Genomic DNA, 18,482 nt, shown 5'->3' with positions numbered 1-18,482 from the left:
CTACTCCTGAAGGGTGATATCAGTAACCTGTTCTCCCGAGACAACAGAAATGGGGGGAAAGTGGGCCAACCAGGGAACCATCTGCCTCCCACCAAAAAGTCCTAGTGTGACTGTGTAATGCTGTTAGATGACAGTCATCTGTGGGCAGACTCAGTCCTGGGAACTCTGGAGTTTAGTGCATGAGCCTCTCTGCATGAGCTAAACACCAACTGCCTCTAAGCTAAGGCTGTAGAGCAGACTTATAATTCTCTCTGTAAGTGGCCTTGATGCCATTAGGTGAGACAGTACACCAGACCCAGGCTGCGTCTAGACAACACCTCTCTGTCGACAGAGAGATGTAGATTAGGCACATTGAAATTGCTAATGGAGCAGGGATTTAAATATCCTCTGCTTCATCAGCATAAACATGGCCACTACTTTTTTCGAAACTGAGCTTTTTCATAAAAAAAAGGCAGTCTAGATGCAGATCTGTCAAAAATAAATCTTTTTTTGACAGATCCTGTAAACCTCATTTTTTGAGGAATACAGGATCTGTTGAAAAACGTTTATTTTCGACAGAGCCGCGTCTAGATTTCCGGGTTTTGGTTTTTTTTAAATATCTGCGGGATATTTAAATCCCTGCTTCATTAGCAATTTAACATGCTTGATTTGCATCCCTTTGTCAACAGAGGGATGCAGTCTAGACGTAGCCCCAGTAGACAACTGCCCTCATGAAAAGGAACACAAGGAGGAGCGGCTAACCATGATAAAACAGGAAGTTGCTAATTACTACTCCTTTCCCCATAAGATACCTAAAGGTGAGGTGGAATCACAGAATCCATTGTATGAGGGGAAAGGTGAGGAGAGAGGCCAGCTTCTTTATGAAACCCATGAGTTTCATCAGTATTTTCTACAAAAAAATTTCTTAAGTGAATTCAGAAGGTATGTACAGGGCTGAACAAATTTATTTAATTTTGATAGGTTTTACTTAGCTCAGGTCAGTTGTGTTGCTATGCAAGGGTTTTGGTTTTGGTTTTATAAAAGTGTGAAAGCAGTACTGTACAGCGGGTAAACACTAGTAAATAGAATATGGAAGTATACCAAAATCTAGAAGACTTTTTCATTCTTTAGATCATTTTGTGTATCCTGTAAAATAAATTTGTCTGTATGATTCATTCTCTAAAATTAACTACATTTTTTAAGAAAAAAAGCAACTGAAGCAGTACAAACTTTAACTTAAGGGGCATATCAAATTTATGTAAGAGCTAAATCCTCTTTAAAAAATAGCATCCTATTGGAATATTTTGCCATATTAATTTGTTATTACACAGATAAGCCATATAAAAAACCCAAAGCAAAACCATACATAAGCCCATCAACCACAATGTGACAGAATAAAGACTTAAATATTTTCTAAATAGCAAAAGGTTTGATTAAGCATTGATTCTAATAGGCTGCTACTGAAATAATTGGAAAAGAAATTGAACAGGAACTAGACTTTGTTTGCAATATTTATTTAATTACCTAGGAAAAGAATGTAATTCAAGTTGCCAAGTCAAGAACTTAAACAATGTCTGATTCACACAGTTGCCCGTGTGAGCTAAATTTGGCCTTTTAGTGCATCCAACCTGTGCACTAAATGAGGCAGGGATCCCATGGGAAAAATAGGGTATGATCATGTAATTGGAGATGATATCATAATGCATACTCACAAGGACACTAGGGGTATGTCTAGATTACATGCTTCTGCCAACAGAAGCATATAAAATAGGCTACCCAACATAGTCAATGAAGCGGGGATTTAAATATCCCCGACTTCATTAAAATAAAAATGGCCACCGCGCTGTGCTGGCTCAGCTGATCATCGGCACAGCACGTGAGTCAAGACACAGATTGGTCAACAAGGGAAGCTTTTGCCGACCACTCCTGTAAACCTCGTTTCACGAGGCATAAGGGAATAGTCAACAAATGCTTCCTTTGTCAACCGATCCATGTCTTGAATCGCGCTCAGTGCCGACGATCAGCTGAGCCAGCACAGTGCGGCAGCCATTTTATTTTAATGAAACCAAGGATATTTAAATCTCTGCTTCATTGACTATGTCAGGTAGCCTATTTTACATGCCTCTGTTGGCAGAGGCATGTAATTTAGATGTACCATAGGATTACTACCATTTAGACTGCACTCTAAAATTGAAATAAGTTATGCAATTTGCGTAGCGCAAATTGAGTATCTTAATTCGATTTGATTTTGAAATAGGCTATTTTGAAATTTGGCGTATCTACATGGCACCAAATTTAGAAATAAAGCACTATTTCAAGACATTCCTTATTCCTCGTGAAATGAGGTTTATAGAGATGCTGAAATACTGTGTCCGTTATTTCAATAATTATTTTGAAATAGCGGATGCATTCCTTGGATGTGGGGTAGCTATTTCAGGATAACTCTGGTATCCTGAAATAGCCTTGCAGTCTAGAGTTACCCTAAGATTTCATAGGTAAATCTGGTCTTTCCTAACTTGCAAGTGTTTGAATTTGCAGCCTCAATAACATTAGGTTGTTCTTTTGTGAGATTTTTGTTGGAAATTCCCTCGATTTTTTTTAAAGACGAAGGTAAAACCCAATTCTGTTATTTTCAACTGTAACAATCATTCCATGATGTATTATCAGCAGGGTTTGAGCCTTCAACACTGACTGATATGCTACTTAAGCCACAAAATCTTATCCCAAATCGGGGAAAAAGGCCACTAAAACTATGTCCTGGGTCCAAAGGGTGATTAGATGCACCCTGACCTAACTCTTTCTTTGTACACTCAGGGACTCCTGGCCCATATGGCACCCTGACAACAGGAATGGAATTCACAGGGAACCTGGTTCCACATTCTTCTCGCAGCCCCAGGAGCTGGAAGAACTGTTGCCTGGTGCCCTGGGCAGGAGATGGGACACAGGAACTGTATGTGCTAGGTTTGGAGCAGGGGAGAGTAAGGAAGCCTGGCCCTTGTCCAAACCTTCCTGTTCCAGGATCTCACAGGTGTTCTGTGCAATCTCTCGTGCTGCTTTGGTAGCAGCTATAGGCTGGCCTTAGCCTCAGACTGTTCCATGACTTTGGCATGCTGCCAAAGCTGTCCCAAGAAACATTAGAGACAGAAGGAAAGTGGCTATTTTAAACCCTTTACAGCTCAGCTAAATCTCACTTGAATTTCATGGAACAAAGGAAAGGCAAATTCTCTACCCTGAGAGCTATCCAACTGGCAAATATGAAATCCCTGCTGAAAGAAATTGAGGTGTGAGAGTTTTTCAAAGACAAGGGCCCAAGATTCCTTTTATAGTGCCAGGCAATTTTAATTATAGAAGTCACTACCATCTCCCTCTATATATAATAAAGATAAACAGAAATGGCACATCGACATAGCAGGGCAAAAGTCAAATTAAGATACACAACTTCAGCTACATCAATTGCGTAGCTGAAGTCAAAACAGCTTAATTCGGCTTTCAGCACTGTGTACACAGCAGGAAGTCGAAGGCAGAACACTCTTCTTTCAACTTCCCTTTCTCCTCATGAAAAGAGGGTTACAGGAGTTAGAGTAAAAAGTCCTCCAGCTCGACATTATTTCAAAATAATGGCTTGCTGTGTAGATGCGCATTTTGTTATTTTGAAATTATGTCAGTTATTCCGAAATAACAGTGCTATGTAGATGTACCCAAAGTTAGTTATAATAAATAGGGACAGGAAATCAGCAAGAGAAATAAAAAGCAAGACTAGAGTCATGGAAAATTTTGGAAAGGCAAAACCTAGAGGCTGCGTCTAGACTGGCAAGATTTTGTGCAAATACTTTTAACGGAAAAGTTTTTCCATTAAAAATATTTGCACAAGAGAGCATCTACACTGGCACAGATGCTTTTGCACAAAAGATGTCTTTTGCACAAACACATTTGTGCCAGTGTAGACGCTCTCTTGCGTAAGAAATTAACTTGGCTGTCTACACTGGCCCTCTTGCGCAAGAATACTTGTGCAAGAGGGTTTATCCCTGAGCGGGAGCATTGGAGTTTTTGCACAAGAACCACTGATTTGTGCTTTTGCGCAAAATCTTGCTAGTCTAGATGCAGCCAGAGAGAATTAGAGGACAGAAAGAGCAAGCCTACAAACAAAGTAAAGAAGCAAAGACAGATACAGAGAAAAAATTGCAGCATAAGAGACAGCTGAACATGAAGCGGAATAATCCTGTCAGCAGGGCTGGAAGTTCAGGTCAAGTACTTTGAAGTTTATGGTTAGGTCTTCTATGGCTTCTCAATTATAGAAGCAAAATTACAGTTTCATAGTTAAGGCTGAGTTCTATTTTGCACTTTAAGCAAGGATTTAATAGCCTTACTCTCTATGGTTATTTCTACACTACCAGGTTATTTCAAAATAAATTATTTTGAAATAATAACTACCAAAATAACTATTTCAATATAAGCTTATTCCTCTTCACAAGTGTCAGGGGGTACGCCCCTGTCAAGGTGCTCGGCCCCCTCCGACCAGGCCTGTACAGCACCCCAAAGTCCCAACGCAAAAGTGCCGGCCCTTCTATCAGGGCATATACGGTATGAGAGGCCTAGCCGCTCTGAGAAGCCTGGCCCGGGGTTTGCTTGTCCAGGGAAGGGAAAAATGGGTGGTAGGGGGACCCGGGCCCTCCCTCTCCACCGGGTCCCAGCCCAGGGCCCTTTAGGCAGGGTCTATGGCTCCTGCTGGCTCGGCGGGGGATCCGGCCGATACACGCCGAGCCAAACTTTGTCTCCCTTGCCCTGGGCTGCTTCCTACCATGCCCTGGTTCCCCCCGGACCCCTTTGCCTCTTAGGCAGTACCTGTCGGGGTTGAGGGCGCGCTCCTGCTGCCCTGGGTCGGCAGCTGCGTCCTCCGTGTCAAGGTCCAGCGCGGGCGGCGACTCTAGTCCCAGCGGCTGCAAGAACATTGGCCTGGCCTGGTCTCCTCCTTCGCCCTGGGGCCTCCCTGACTGCCGGGCTCCTTCTGCCTTTATACCCGGCCGCTGTTGGAAGTATGCCCAGCAGGGTCGGAGGGGCAGGGCCTTCTCTGCCAGCTGGGCCTGGGCTATCCCCTGCTCATCAGTGCAGGGCCTGTCCGCCCCGTCACAACAAGCAAGAGTTATTATTTTGAAATAATAAGCCCATTATTTTGAAATAGCAGGCTTGGTAGTGTGGACACTCGCCTTCTTATTTCGAAATAAGGAGAGTTATTAGAAGTCACTATCGTCTCTCTCTATAACAAGTAAAAACAGAAAGGGCATGTCTACACAGCAGGGAAATAGTCAAATTAAGATACACAACCTCAGCTAAGTTAATTGCATAGCTGAAGTCAACATATCTTAATTCAGCTTTTGGCACTGTCTACACAGCAGGAAGTCAAAGGAAGAACACTCTTCCTTCAACTTCCCTTTCTCCTCGTGAAATAAGGATTACAGGAGTTGGAGTAAGAAGTCCTCCATCGACATATTATTTTGAAATAATAGCTTGCTGTGTACACATATTTTGTTATTTTTGAAATAATGTCGGTTATTCCAAAGTAACACTGCTGAGTAGAGAACATTTACTTTTGGAGAACAGAATGAATTTGCAACCTTAACTGTGTCCTGTGACAACATGAGAAGAGGAAAGACAAATTACAAAAAATATTCTTTATGTCTTTAAAAAAATTCATTTAATATGGTGCCACAAACACAAAAAAAGTTTGAACCATAATGATATAGTTATTATATAGTTATAACTACAGGCAGAGAGAAGGTTGTTTAGGTGCTTTATTTCCACACCTAACTATATCTTAATTTCTTTTAAGTCAGTGGTCCCCAACCTTTTGGTGCTGCCGGGGCCCGGGGCCCAGGGCCCAGGGCGCAAGAGACTCGGGCTGGCCCTGGTCACTCGGTGGGTGCATATAAATGCCCCGGCGGGAGCCATGGCACCCATGGGCACCGCGTTGGGGATCACTGTTTTAAGTTTAACTTTCTCTGAATTTCTCAGTTTTGTGATGTTTGGTTTGGGATAATTATAACAGCCTTATAATATTTGTACCCTTAAATTATTGATACAGACTCCCAGCCTTAACTCCATTTTAATATAGTTTTTTGCCTTAGAATACTAGTGAATACGTGGAATACTAATGAAGTGTTACTGAATCTTAATGAAAGCATGGTCTAGAAGGTACTATAAGAGCATGTCTACACTAGGAAATTATTTAAAAATAACTAAATTCAAAACAATAACTCCCAAAATAATTATTTCAAAATAAGCTTATTCCCTGAGGAAAGCAGGAATACAGATTTTGAAGTAACCAGTTCATTATTTTTAAATAACAGGCTTGGTAGTGTGGACGCTCTGCTTGTTATTTTGAAATAAGGGTCAGGGCTAAGAGTTTATATAACTGTTTTCATTATACCAGAAAGTAGAGCCAGTTATCTCTTTTGTTTCCAAGTTATTGGTAATAACACATTTAATTCTATAGCTCTGACATCTTCGAGAGTTCAAATGTCATGAGATTATATTAAAAATCATAATTTTAACAATAATTTTTGGATTTCTTTTTATATTTAACTTCTGGGTTCATTTTCCTCACAAACATGAGGGCCAAGCACTTTCATTTTTTAAAAACAATAGAAGATTAAACCCTCATATAAATCACAGGACTACAGGAAATGGGAGTTTGGAAAGCACCAAATATCATAAGAGTGCACTGATTATGTACTGACCCCATGCATTCTTTTCATAGTTGTAAACAACAGGGCTCTTCTGGAATCCTGCTTCTCCCTGGCAGTAACCGAGAGACACTTTCAGTTGTATCTGCAGTGGAAGTTGGAGTACACACCTCCTGCTGCTCTAACTTCCAGTTGGATCGAGTAGTACTCATCTGCCTGTAGCCTACATCGTCTACGATGTCCAACTGCACTTCAGACACAGTGCAGAATTGGGTCCACTGAACCAGGGACCTGCCTACTGGGGGGGGGGTTCAAGTATTTTCTGATTCATCTATGGGTGTGTCTAGACTACAGAGTTTTGTCGACAAAACTATACCTGCGTCCACACTACCGCTGAGTTCTGTCGACATAACGTCGACAGAACTCAGCAGTTTTGTCGACGTATGTAAACCTCATTTTATGAGGAATAACACCTTCTGTCGACAGAGTTTCTGTCGACAGAAGGTGTTATTGAATGGAAACTGTCCTTTGCGTCCAGACTACCATGTCGACAAAAGCAGCTTGCTTTGTCGACAGAACTCAATGTAGTCTGGACGCGCTTTGTCGACAGAAGTTTTGTCGACAGTATCTGTCGACAAAACTTCTGTCGACAGAAGCCTGTAGTCTAGACGTACCCAATGTGAATGTAATTCTTGAATGTGAATATTTCATATCCTTGAAATATTAACATTAATTGCTTATATTAAACTGGGATAGCAGACATAATCAGACAAAACATGATCATTTCATGCACTCCCCATGACAAAGATTCTACACAAACTGCTTAGAACTTAGCATCTATGATCCTGCCTCTCTCACCCTCCTTCAGGTCAGTTCACTTAACAGCTACCGGAGAGGACAATTAGTCAACAAGATCATATTCCTTTGCTGTCTTCCCCATCCTATACCATATGCTATGTCATCCAGAGTTGTGATACAAGTGCTTTCAGAGTTGACATTCTTCTTTTATTCCTCTTCCCTAGCTCTTTTCCAGGGCTACTGTGCCATCCTGATCTTACAAGTCTGCTACGTAGTTGTTTTAATACCTGCTCCATCCAACAGACAGTGCAAGCTCAGAGTTTACATACCTACGGTACCACTGCTACGACAGGTGAGCAATGCTATGCATAAATACAACTGTTTGTAATTCCCAGAAATCAAGGAGAAGTATTCAAGCTGATGACTCTTGTGGTTGGTTGCCTCACACAGAAGTGTATCATTCTGCCTGCTAGATATAAAATGAAGCCATGTTCCCTATCCTATATAATCCTTGACAGTTACAAGCCATAAACTTGAAAAGGCAAATGCATTTGCTAGTTGTAAGTATCAAGGCTTTTTGTATCTAATTTGTTTTCTGCAAACCAGAGTTACACATATTTCAATCACTGTAGGTGGTTTGGGCTGGAAGCACTGCTGATCTGCAGGACCAAAGAATTAGCCAATGCGCTCAGGGCAAGGAAGCCCAGAAGGCAGCCAATGAAGCATGGAAGCCAGAGATTCTGGGTATATCAGGATAAAGCCTAACTGACAAGGAGACATGAACGATGAACTTACAAGTGATAGACAGTCACATTGATGTTAGTTGCTAAATTGATATATGGTAATAGGACAAAGGTAAATCCTAGGAAGTCTCAGACCAGTAGAAACTTGTGCCTCTAGTCTAATTACTACAGAAAAAGGCCTCTAATGCCTTTAGTTACAGTCAACTTTCTTCCTCGTTCCCTACCCCAAACAAAGAGATTCTGCCCATATGTATCATTTCATAGGAGGAGAGAAATAATTTTAACAAACAGATTTCAGTATTACATAAAGTGATATTGTTTCAAAGAGTAGAGCAGCAAACTTCAGCTTGAGCAAGAGAATAAAAGCATGGCTAGCATCTGAAGTGTTAGAATTGCTTAGCAGTTGAATCAGGAGAAGGAGAGTGGGGTGGGAAATCTTTTTGTAATATCCTATGGCATTTGAATCAATTAATAGCTGGGGTAGAAATTGGAGGCTCAAGGGACCAGCAGGAAAATGTGGCAAAATGTCTTATTGATCCTCTGAATGTTTTTCATCAAGAAGAGCTTAATGCATTGATACCCCAACGAGAAAGGAATATTGCAATTTTTTTTCAGCTAGCATGAGATGACAATTTAAGAAACTGGTAGCAGCAATGATTAACATCTCTCTCTGGTTTCCCCCATGTCTCCACTGTCTGAAATCAAGTGAATGAAATAGATTTTATGAACTGTACAAAACTGTACAACTAATCTAAAGGCTAGAAGCCTGATAGATAGCAATTCCCCATCTCTGCCCCCTTTCCTTTTCTAGTTTTAATTATTTCTTAAGAACAGAGTAGACACAGGGATTTCAGAGAAGGTGGTATTTCTACTATGCTCAGCTACTCCTATCTCTAAAAGAAGACCAGACCAATAGAGACCTCAAAGCCATATCATAGTCAGGGGAGAACAAAATGCCTCCTTTTCCATTATTTCTCTTGAAGAGAATTTCTTCTGAAGTAACGAGGGGGTTGTTACACTTAATTCTTTCGTGCTGCTGAATGTCAGCTCTTCCATCAGTCAGCGACACTTGCAGCCTGATTAATATTGCTTTATTATTAATTCTGGAGGTGCACAGGTTTATTGCTCAAATGGCATAAAAGACTAGGATGAAGAACTTCTTTTCCAGCATGAAAGGCAAGTAGCAATCATGAAATAATTGATTGCTGTATACGGAAAGAAGTGTCAAAGCTGAGGAGAAGGCTCTTCAGCCAAGGAAGGTGTTTCAATGGCAAATGTCACACACTATTTAACTGAGAGCTGCTGACCCAGTGATAAGCATGCTGACATGTAACTGTATATATATACACACACATCAACAATATGCTGCAGCTCACTTGCATTCTCCTTTCCATTTCTGTCTAGAAATTAAACCAATCCCAGTTCCCAGATGTTATAATTCATTACATTACTCTGTATGGCTCTGTATCAAACATGTCTAGTGCTGCAGCTTTTAAACATATGGCTGAGAGTACATTTTTCTGTGTTTGAATGCCAGGTTTTGTTTAAAGGTACTAAAGTTTTGTCTTAATATCTAAAGTGCATTTTGCTTTCTGAAGTTCCTGAAAATGCTACAAAAACTCCAGGGCCAAATGGGGAGGCAGGGCTTCAGCTGTCAGAGGAGGTGGCTCAGGGCTCTGGTTTTGGCTATTGTAGAGGCTTTATCCCTATGGGGATGAGGCTTGGGGCTTCAGCCATGGGGAGAGAGCCCAGGACTCTGGATTTTATCCATTGTGGGGGCCAACTTGGGGGTTTATCCCTGTGGGACTGCAGGCTTGGCACTTCAACAGGGCTCAGGGCTTCAAGCTTCAGCTGCTGGGGCTCAGAGCTTCTGCCTCATGGAGTTTGGGGCTCAGGGCACTTAGCTTTAGCCCCACAGGACTTCTGCCTCACAGAGGAACCAAAGCTTGTGGTTCCAGGCTCTAAACGCATGGAGGGTGTGAGGCTTCAGCCCTGTGTGAAGGGCTGCAGAACTCAGGGCTCTGGGTTTTAGACCTGTGGGGGCACCAGGGTTCAGACTGTGGGGAGTGCTAGGGCTTGGAGCTCTGGACTTCAGCCTCAGGGCCCTGAGGGCCTGGAAATCATCTCAAAATGTCTGAATTCAGGGAGGGAGGGTAATTTTTCTCTTGGCCCAGTCCATCATTCGGCTGAGATTGCCAACAAGGTAAGCAATCAAGATCTCTTGTGGTGCTTTTTGGATGCTTTCCCATTGGGAAATGGACAGCAGTACGGGGAGGCTTAATAAATATGTCTAGCCCAAAGAGTGAGGAGGACAGGACCCACAAAAAGCAAGGCAGAACTGCAGTTTCCTGCACTCAGTCACTCCCAGGATTTCTTCCTGCTAGTGTCACCAAAAGTTAAAGACACCACAACAAGTGTAGGAGGAGACAGAATCATTGTTCCACTCTCCCACAGAACTACAAGCCTGAAAACCAGAACACAGAGTGCTATATGGGATGGTACAGCATCAATACCCCCACCACATGGTGAGGAATGCCTGAAGGGAATGCACCTCATCTGACACTGTTTCCTTTCAGAGCTACCCATAGGATGATGCAAGTCTGTATTACCCACAGTGCATAATCTGACCCATAATGTACATCACACGGTGTGATGCACACTGAAGTAATTAATCATCTTCAATAAACATTACCTGATACTCAACAATTGTTAAAACCTTACAGCAAAGACCTCATTAAACCAAAAGTAAATGTGTATGGGAAATTATTTTCAAAGTGTTACTGTATCCATGTTTTTTCTTGTAAACAAAAGTGAATGTATCATGTACATCTAGCGTTTTTTTTTCCCAAAGATTTAATGTCACTTTCATTTTGTCTGAGATGCTTCTCATGGGCCCATATTTAAAACTACTCTGTCAACCTTTGTCAATTCTTGGTGCAGCTGTAAGTGAAATGTCACCTTCCAAGTTCTTCACATGGGGAGTGTAGACAGCGATAGCGTTTGAAAACAAAATCTTAAAATGACATAATTAGTGCACTTGCTCAAATGCAGATTATTAGAGCAAGGACCTAAAGCAATGTATCAAATTACTATTACTTGCTAAACAGTAGCATTTGGAGAAATTCCCTACAGATAATTGATTTCTGATCACCCCACCTTCCCATGTTGTGGTCACCATAACAACCCTGAGAATTTTGATTTACATAAATTGTTCCTGTTCCTGAATAAGGGATATTCTCTATTCTTGCTGTGGAAGTTGTCCATGAAAATTCAAAGCTAGGCCAAGATTGTTAAAGATGACTAGTGATTTGGTTGACTTTATGTTGGGGAATTATGGTTTCTAAAATTACTAATCCATAATGATGCGGAGTATACATATACTCCATGCATTCATAAGGTCTTATCAGATGCAAAGTCATATGTAAGGGTATGTCTACACATCAAAGTTAATTCGAAATAACAGCCGTTATTTCTAATTAACTTTACTAGCATCTACACAGCCAAACCACTATTATGAAATAAATTTGAAATAGCGGAGCACTTATTTCAAATTTGGTAAACATCATTCTATGAGGAATAACACCTAATTCAAAACAGCTAATTCGAAATAAGTGCTGTGTAGACACTTATTTCGAATTAGGGGGCTCCAGCCTTCCCATGGTGTCCTGGTGACCACTCTAGCCTCAACCAAGAACACTCCTTACCCTCCTCCTCTCCCTGGAGCCCTTAAAGGCGTTGACTCTGGCCACAGTGCCTGTGTCAGCTCCAAGCCTGCCAGCCCAGAGCCAGCAGTCACTGCCCCTGACCCAGTGACCCCAAAATATGAGCCAGCAAGCCACTGGCAGCCAGCCCTCCACCACTCCCCAGGACCAGTCTGCCAGCTCCTAGGAATCTGCCAGGACCCAGAGAAGGTGTGTTCCTTCCTTGTTCAGGGTGGAGATCAGGGTGGACCTTACTCAGGTTTGGGGGGAATGCCCCCAACGTCCATGATCTCCTCACTAGAAGGAGGAACATGGCCATCTATGGCAGGATAGTTGCCAGCCTGGCCACCAAAGGCCACATGAGAACCCAGGAGCAGGTTTGCATGAAAATCAATTGGTCCGGTGAGACCCCCAACCCTGAGCTTCCCCTCCCCCTTCTTCCCCTTGCTTCCCCCTTCTAGCTCCCTCCTGTCAGGTTTCCCCCTCCCCTCTCCCACTCTCTCTCCTCCACTCTCCCGCCTCCTTTCTCCAGTCTCAGCAGAGTTTCATCCCCCCCCCCCCCGTTTTGTTAAATAAAGAGAGTTTGCATTTATGAAAATACATGTATTTTATTTGACATCAGGAAAGGGGGTTAAGGAGGCATAAGTGGAAGGATGTGAGGGAGGAATGAGGCACAAGCCCCCAGGGGGCCAACCAGGGAGGCTCTTAGTGTTTCTCAGGGTGGAAGCTGTCCCACAGGGCATCCTGGATACTGACAGCCCCCCGATGGACCTCCTGATTGGCATCCTGCAGAAAGTGCAGCCAGGCTTGCAGCAACGCATTCACAAGAAGCACCAGAGTGCCCAGGGGCAGCTCCAGCTCCATGTTGCAGAGTGCTGTAGTGTCCTGCGTGAGGGCAACCAGAGCACTCAGAGACAAAATGCTTTGCTGTCCCTCATCGAGGTGGGCAAGCAAGCAGGGAACCCTGAGAACCAGCTGCCTGGAGTGGGTTCCTTTAAGCACAACCCTCAGCTAGCCTCAGGCATCAGCCACACAAATAAACTCCTGACCTGATGCCCTTCCAGACCTGGTTCGAGTCAGCTTTCAATGTAAGTCAGCGTCCATTCAGTGTGGACGCTCTATTTCAAAATAGCAAAAAGCTATTTCGAAATGCATTTTGTGTGTAGATGTGTTATTTTGAAATAAGCTATTTTTTATTAACTATTTCGAAGTAACACTGTAGTGGAGACATACCCTAAGAGAACTCTATATCAAGAAGGGATTCTATGTTGAAATGGAGCAAAGACAAGATACTAGTGTAAACTTCCAAATCTTTGTTTTATCTTCTATGTAACTGTCCTTTCAGGGCATATTTTACCTTTTCATATTATCATACATTTCCCCTTTTTATTTCCTTGTACTTTGTACAATGAAGCAGATAAAGTCTTCAACGTCGAGTTAATATGTGCTATACACTGAGAAGAATCTATTGTGTGACAAGTTTAAAAATAGACACAATGACACCTAGTGGTGCTGAAAAAAATATAGATTTCTTTGAAAACTCAAGAGTTTAAGAAAACACAAATAAACCATTTATATGTATTTGCTATAAACTTCTCAAGTCTAATATTTAAAGCAGCTTCTTCAGGCTGTTTTGTCATGTTTATTCTTCACTTATTGACTATGACGTCTATAATGGGGAAGCTGTGGTGGTTAAAAATGATGTTCCTTTTTACACGGCTCTTTTACTGGGGCAGGACATACGTGCTATTTTTTTTAGTATAGAAAAAAGATATATGCACATTTATTACAGAGAAGACATTACCCTAATGTATTCAACAGAAAGAGTAACATGGTGAAGTGTAGATTGCTTAACTCAATAAAATATCAGGGTTTAATCTTTCCATCCTTACTAAAAAAAACTGTTCCATTAAAGTGACTGTGACTACTCACATAAATAAACAATATAAGTAAAAATTAGAAGACTTCCGTTACAGCAGATGTAATGACTTGATAGGTAAACTTGAATAGTACAGGCAGTCCCCGACTTACGCGGATCCGACTCATGTCGGATCCGCACTTACGAACGGGGCTTTCTCGCCCCTGGAGCAGAGCAGCTGGGGCGCTGCGGATTGGTCCTGCAGCACCCGCTCTGGGCACTACTCGACCAACCCGGCAGCACCCCAGCTGCTCTGCCCCAGGTCCTGATTCAGCCGCTGCTGGTCAGTTTCAGCAGTGGCTGAATCAGGACGCCTGGGGCAGAGCAGCTGGGGTGCTGCTGGGTTGGTCCAGTAGCGCCGAGGAGCGGTGCTACTGGAGCAACCCAGCAGCACCCCAGCTGCTCTGCCCCAGGCATCCCCAAGTCAGCCGCTGCTGAAACTGACCAGCGCTGACTACAGGAAGCCCGAGGCAGAGTTGCTCTGCCCCAGGCTTCCTGGAATCAGCGCTCATCAGTTTCAGCAGCAGCTGACTTGGGGAAGCTTGGGGTTCTTAAGTTGAATCTGTATGTAAGTCAGAACTGGCGGTCAGTTTCAGCAGCGGCTGAATCTGGACACCAGTTCCGACTTACATACAGATTCAACTTAAGAACAAACCTACAGTCCCTATCTTGTACGTAACCCGGGGACTGCCTGTGCTTGTTATTCTATAGGTTCAGCCTCTCTAGTCCAGCACCCTCAGGACCTGACTTGTGTCAAACTAGAGAATTTGCCAAACCAAAGGAGGTCAATATTGTCTAGCAGCATTACCAACACTTCCACTGCTTACTGGGCTTTTAGAAGACATTTAGGGTAAATTAGAGCTAAATAACTGCATAGAACACTGAGAGGCATGACTGGTAGCGGTAAACAAACTTCATGGGTCCATGGGAAATGTGGCCACATCCATGGCAAGTGGATATCCAGCTAGCTAAAATCATGCCTGACTAGGATGTTGTCAGATCAGTGAGTGATTAGAGAGGTTCATTCTATTGTAATTTTAAATTTAAACTTTGATAACTATCAGACTATTTGTTGTTTAAAGGCTACTGCATTATGGATTCATTTCAAATGAACACATAAGTCAATATCCACCAGCTAGTCAAAGCATTTAAAATACTAGATTCTCAGAATGTAAGCCTGGACCTCTAATTATTGAAAATGAACTCTGTAATTCAAATAATTATCAAGGAAGGCATGAAGAGAAATGTGTGTGTGTATATATATATATATATATATATATATATATATAGAGAGAGAGAGAGAGAGAGAGAGAGAGAGAGAGAGAGAGAGAGAGAGAGAGTGCATTCTATCCTAATTTCAAATGAATCAGGTAGGATAATGTAAATATAGATAGCCAACCTCTGCCTTCAAATTGACTTATGGCTCTGTCAATTTTACAGCTACCTTACATCACAAGGCACTAAACCATCCTGACCTATGTTCCCATCCAATTTTGGTGCCAGTAGATATTATATTCCCTTTCTAGCTTGTACTCTTCCCCTCTCTTGAAAAATACTTCTTGGCTTCCACTCGTATGTTTGAGGTACAATGTTTAAAGGTTCTAGAACTTCATTAATGAATGAAGGAAACCTGCAATGAGCAGAGGAAAGATTCAAGTAACTCTGGCACTGTATAAGGCAGGCCTGGGCAAAGTACAGCCTGTGGCCAAATTTGGCCCACCAAGCCACCGGATCCAGCCTATGACTGCACTGGGGAGCCTCAGACCAATGGGAGCTGCCTGTTGTCAACAAGTAGCTTACAAATTATCCTCCCTCCCTCCCCTCAGGCTCATAGCTGTTCAAAAACCACATGGCCCCTGCAGGCAGTATGATTGTCGGGGTAGGGCAGGCAGGGAATCTGCTTGAGAAGGCTGCTGGCCAGGAGTCAACAGGTAAGTCTCCCTGCCAAAGCCTTTTTCTGCCCTCTCAGCCCTATGCCACCTCCCCACATAGTCCAAACGTACTGCCCCCCTCCTACATCCATATCCCCTCCAAGATCCCCACCCCAATCCCCTACCCCAGGTCACAACCCAAACCGCTGCACCCCCTTCTGCAGCCTGGTTCCTTGTCCCAGGTCATAACCCCCTCCTGTCTTAGGTCACAACCTAAACCCTCTGCCCCCTCTCCTTTCCGTCTCCTCACATAGCCCAAATGCTCTGCCCCTCTTCTGCACCCATATCCCCTTCCAGATCCTGCACCCCAATCCCCTGCCATAAGTCAGAACCCAAACCCTTGCACCCTCTCCTGCATCCCAGTTGCCCAGTCTAGGTCATAGCCCAAACCCTTGCACCACCTTCTGCACCCTAGTCCCTTTCCCCAGGTCACAAAAGCCTCCTCCACCCAAACTCCCTCCCACACTCTTTTCTGCATCCCACTCCCTTACCACAAGCTCCCTTTTCCATCCAACCTCCATCCCAGACCCCACACCTCCTCCATTAATATTGTGGAAGAGTGTGGCCTTTGATCACTTTCCAAATTCTTGGAATGGATTTCCATCAAAATTATTGCCTACCTCGGTATAAGCACTACCAAGCAAACAATGCAATAGAGAGATTCTGTAAGGATGGGGTTAGATGTGCCCTGTTCATGTTTCTCGGTTGAGTTGTACATAGATGTAGGTGAAAGCACATTGAAGAAGAAGGTGCAAGAAGCCTTTTCCCATACTGTACTCTGTGGATGAGCCAGTGTAATAGTAATTTCTAAATTTAAGACACTTCTCTGCTAATGTGCCGAGAAAAAAGTGCATCAGACATGACATGGTACCTATTCATTGTTCCAGTGCATAGATATGTGTGAGAGCACTGCAAGAAACAAGCTGAATCATCCAAAGGAATGGTGCAACATATCTAATCCCACACCTGCAGTGATGCAGTATTGCATCACCATTGGCTTACTTGAGACCGGATACAGTTAGAAAAATCTAAGCCAATAACTTCAATCTCCCCTTTTTAGAAGTCTACCTTCCTGTGAAGCAGTGGTTCCCAATATTTTTGATACTGGGGACCAGTAAACCCATTCACAAGCTTTTGGAGGACTGGTAACATTTATTTGCATATTTGCATATTCATTAAGCAAATGATGAATATGCAAACAAATTGTTTCTGGTTCTCCCAAAACCCACAGTGCCAACAGGAACATGCCCGGTCAACTGCCCTGGGCAGTTTCTTGACCCCAACCCCGAGGTATCTACTTCACCCCTGTTTGGGACCAGAAAGCTTAGAAGGTCCCTCTCAGGCCTGTTGGGCCCCAATCCTGGCCACTTTATCAGCTGGGGCCGAGTGTTTTGCCTCGGTGTGCCTGGTGACCGGCCTTCTCCCTGGGTCCTAGTGCCCTCTGGATCTAGCCCTGCCGCCCAGGAGCATGTCCAGAAGAGATACCTCAGTGGCAGGCACTCTCCCAAGAATTGTGTGTGGAAATTTTTTTTAGGACCGGTATTTTTTTTCTAAGGGCCGGTACTGGGCTGCAGACCACACTTTGGGAAATGCTGCTGAGAAGGATGAAATCCAAAAATTAAATATGTGTGATTGTATATAGGCCAGGCATTACAAATTACAAGGATTGTGGCCACTGTGTAAATACAATTATTTCAGAAAGCAGTTTCAAGTAAATTACCAACAGAGAACCAATGCCAAACACAAAGGAAAAGGAACAGGTCTTGAGATGAATAACATCTCTTACAGGGCTCCTAATTTCCACTGATTTCAGGCGAGGTAAGGGAGCTCTTATAACACCTTTCTCCCCTAGAAAGAGCACAATGTTGCTGAATTAGGCCATTCAGAGAGATAATTACCGAAGACTCTTTTAAAAATTCATGTTTAATTTTCAAAACCTCTTCAAAGTGCATGGCTCCCCACTTCAGCAAACTGATATATAGCACTGAAGTGCTGCAACAAAATGCAAAGAGATATTTAATAACATTCGCTTTCTGGGATTAGTGTTTAAATCTTATTCATGGCATGCTATTTTAACTAATGGTTAACACACACAAAAATTCTTCCTCCAGTAAGCTTATAGACAATCAGTGCACAGAAAAAGAATTTATCAAAGAACTTCATTTTCCTTAAAAATTACAAAGCAACAAATCCAGAAAGCCCTCTTTCATGGATTTAATATGAGTAGAATAATCTCCCGAAGTTTGAACATTGCTCATTTTTTTCAGATTGAAATACCATATGTTATTGTGTTTATGTAAACTTTCATTTTCATTGTATCATTTTTATAATTAAAAGTTATTTATTGTTTATACTGAGGGAGCATCTATGAACCACAGTCAGGGATCAGAACTTCACAGTGCTCAGTGATGTACAGAATAAAAAACACCTTAAACCAGTGCTTACCATGTAAGAAAAAAAAAACACAATTATCAAGTGTTGTCAGCTGAAATATACACATCAGGGCTGTGTCTAGACTACATGCCTCTGTCAGCAGAGGCATGTAGATTAGACAGATCGGCAGAGGGAAATGAAGCTGCGATTTAAATAATCACGGCTTCATTTAAATTTAAATGGCTGCCCCACTCTGCCAATCAGCTGTTTGTCGGCAGAGCGGGGCAGTCTAGACGTTCCCCTGTCAACAGAAAACCCTTTTGTCGACCGCCCCGGTAAACCTCATCCGACGAGGCATA

This window comes from Pelodiscus sinensis, chromosome 2 (genome assembly GCF_052426305.1).
Source record: "Pelodiscus sinensis isolate ZL-2025 chromosome 2, ASM5242630v1, whole genome shotgun sequence".
Taxonomy (NCBI): Eukaryota; Metazoa; Chordata; order Testudines; family Trionychidae; genus Pelodiscus; species Pelodiscus sinensis.
This window is presented reverse-complemented; position numbering follows the sequence as displayed.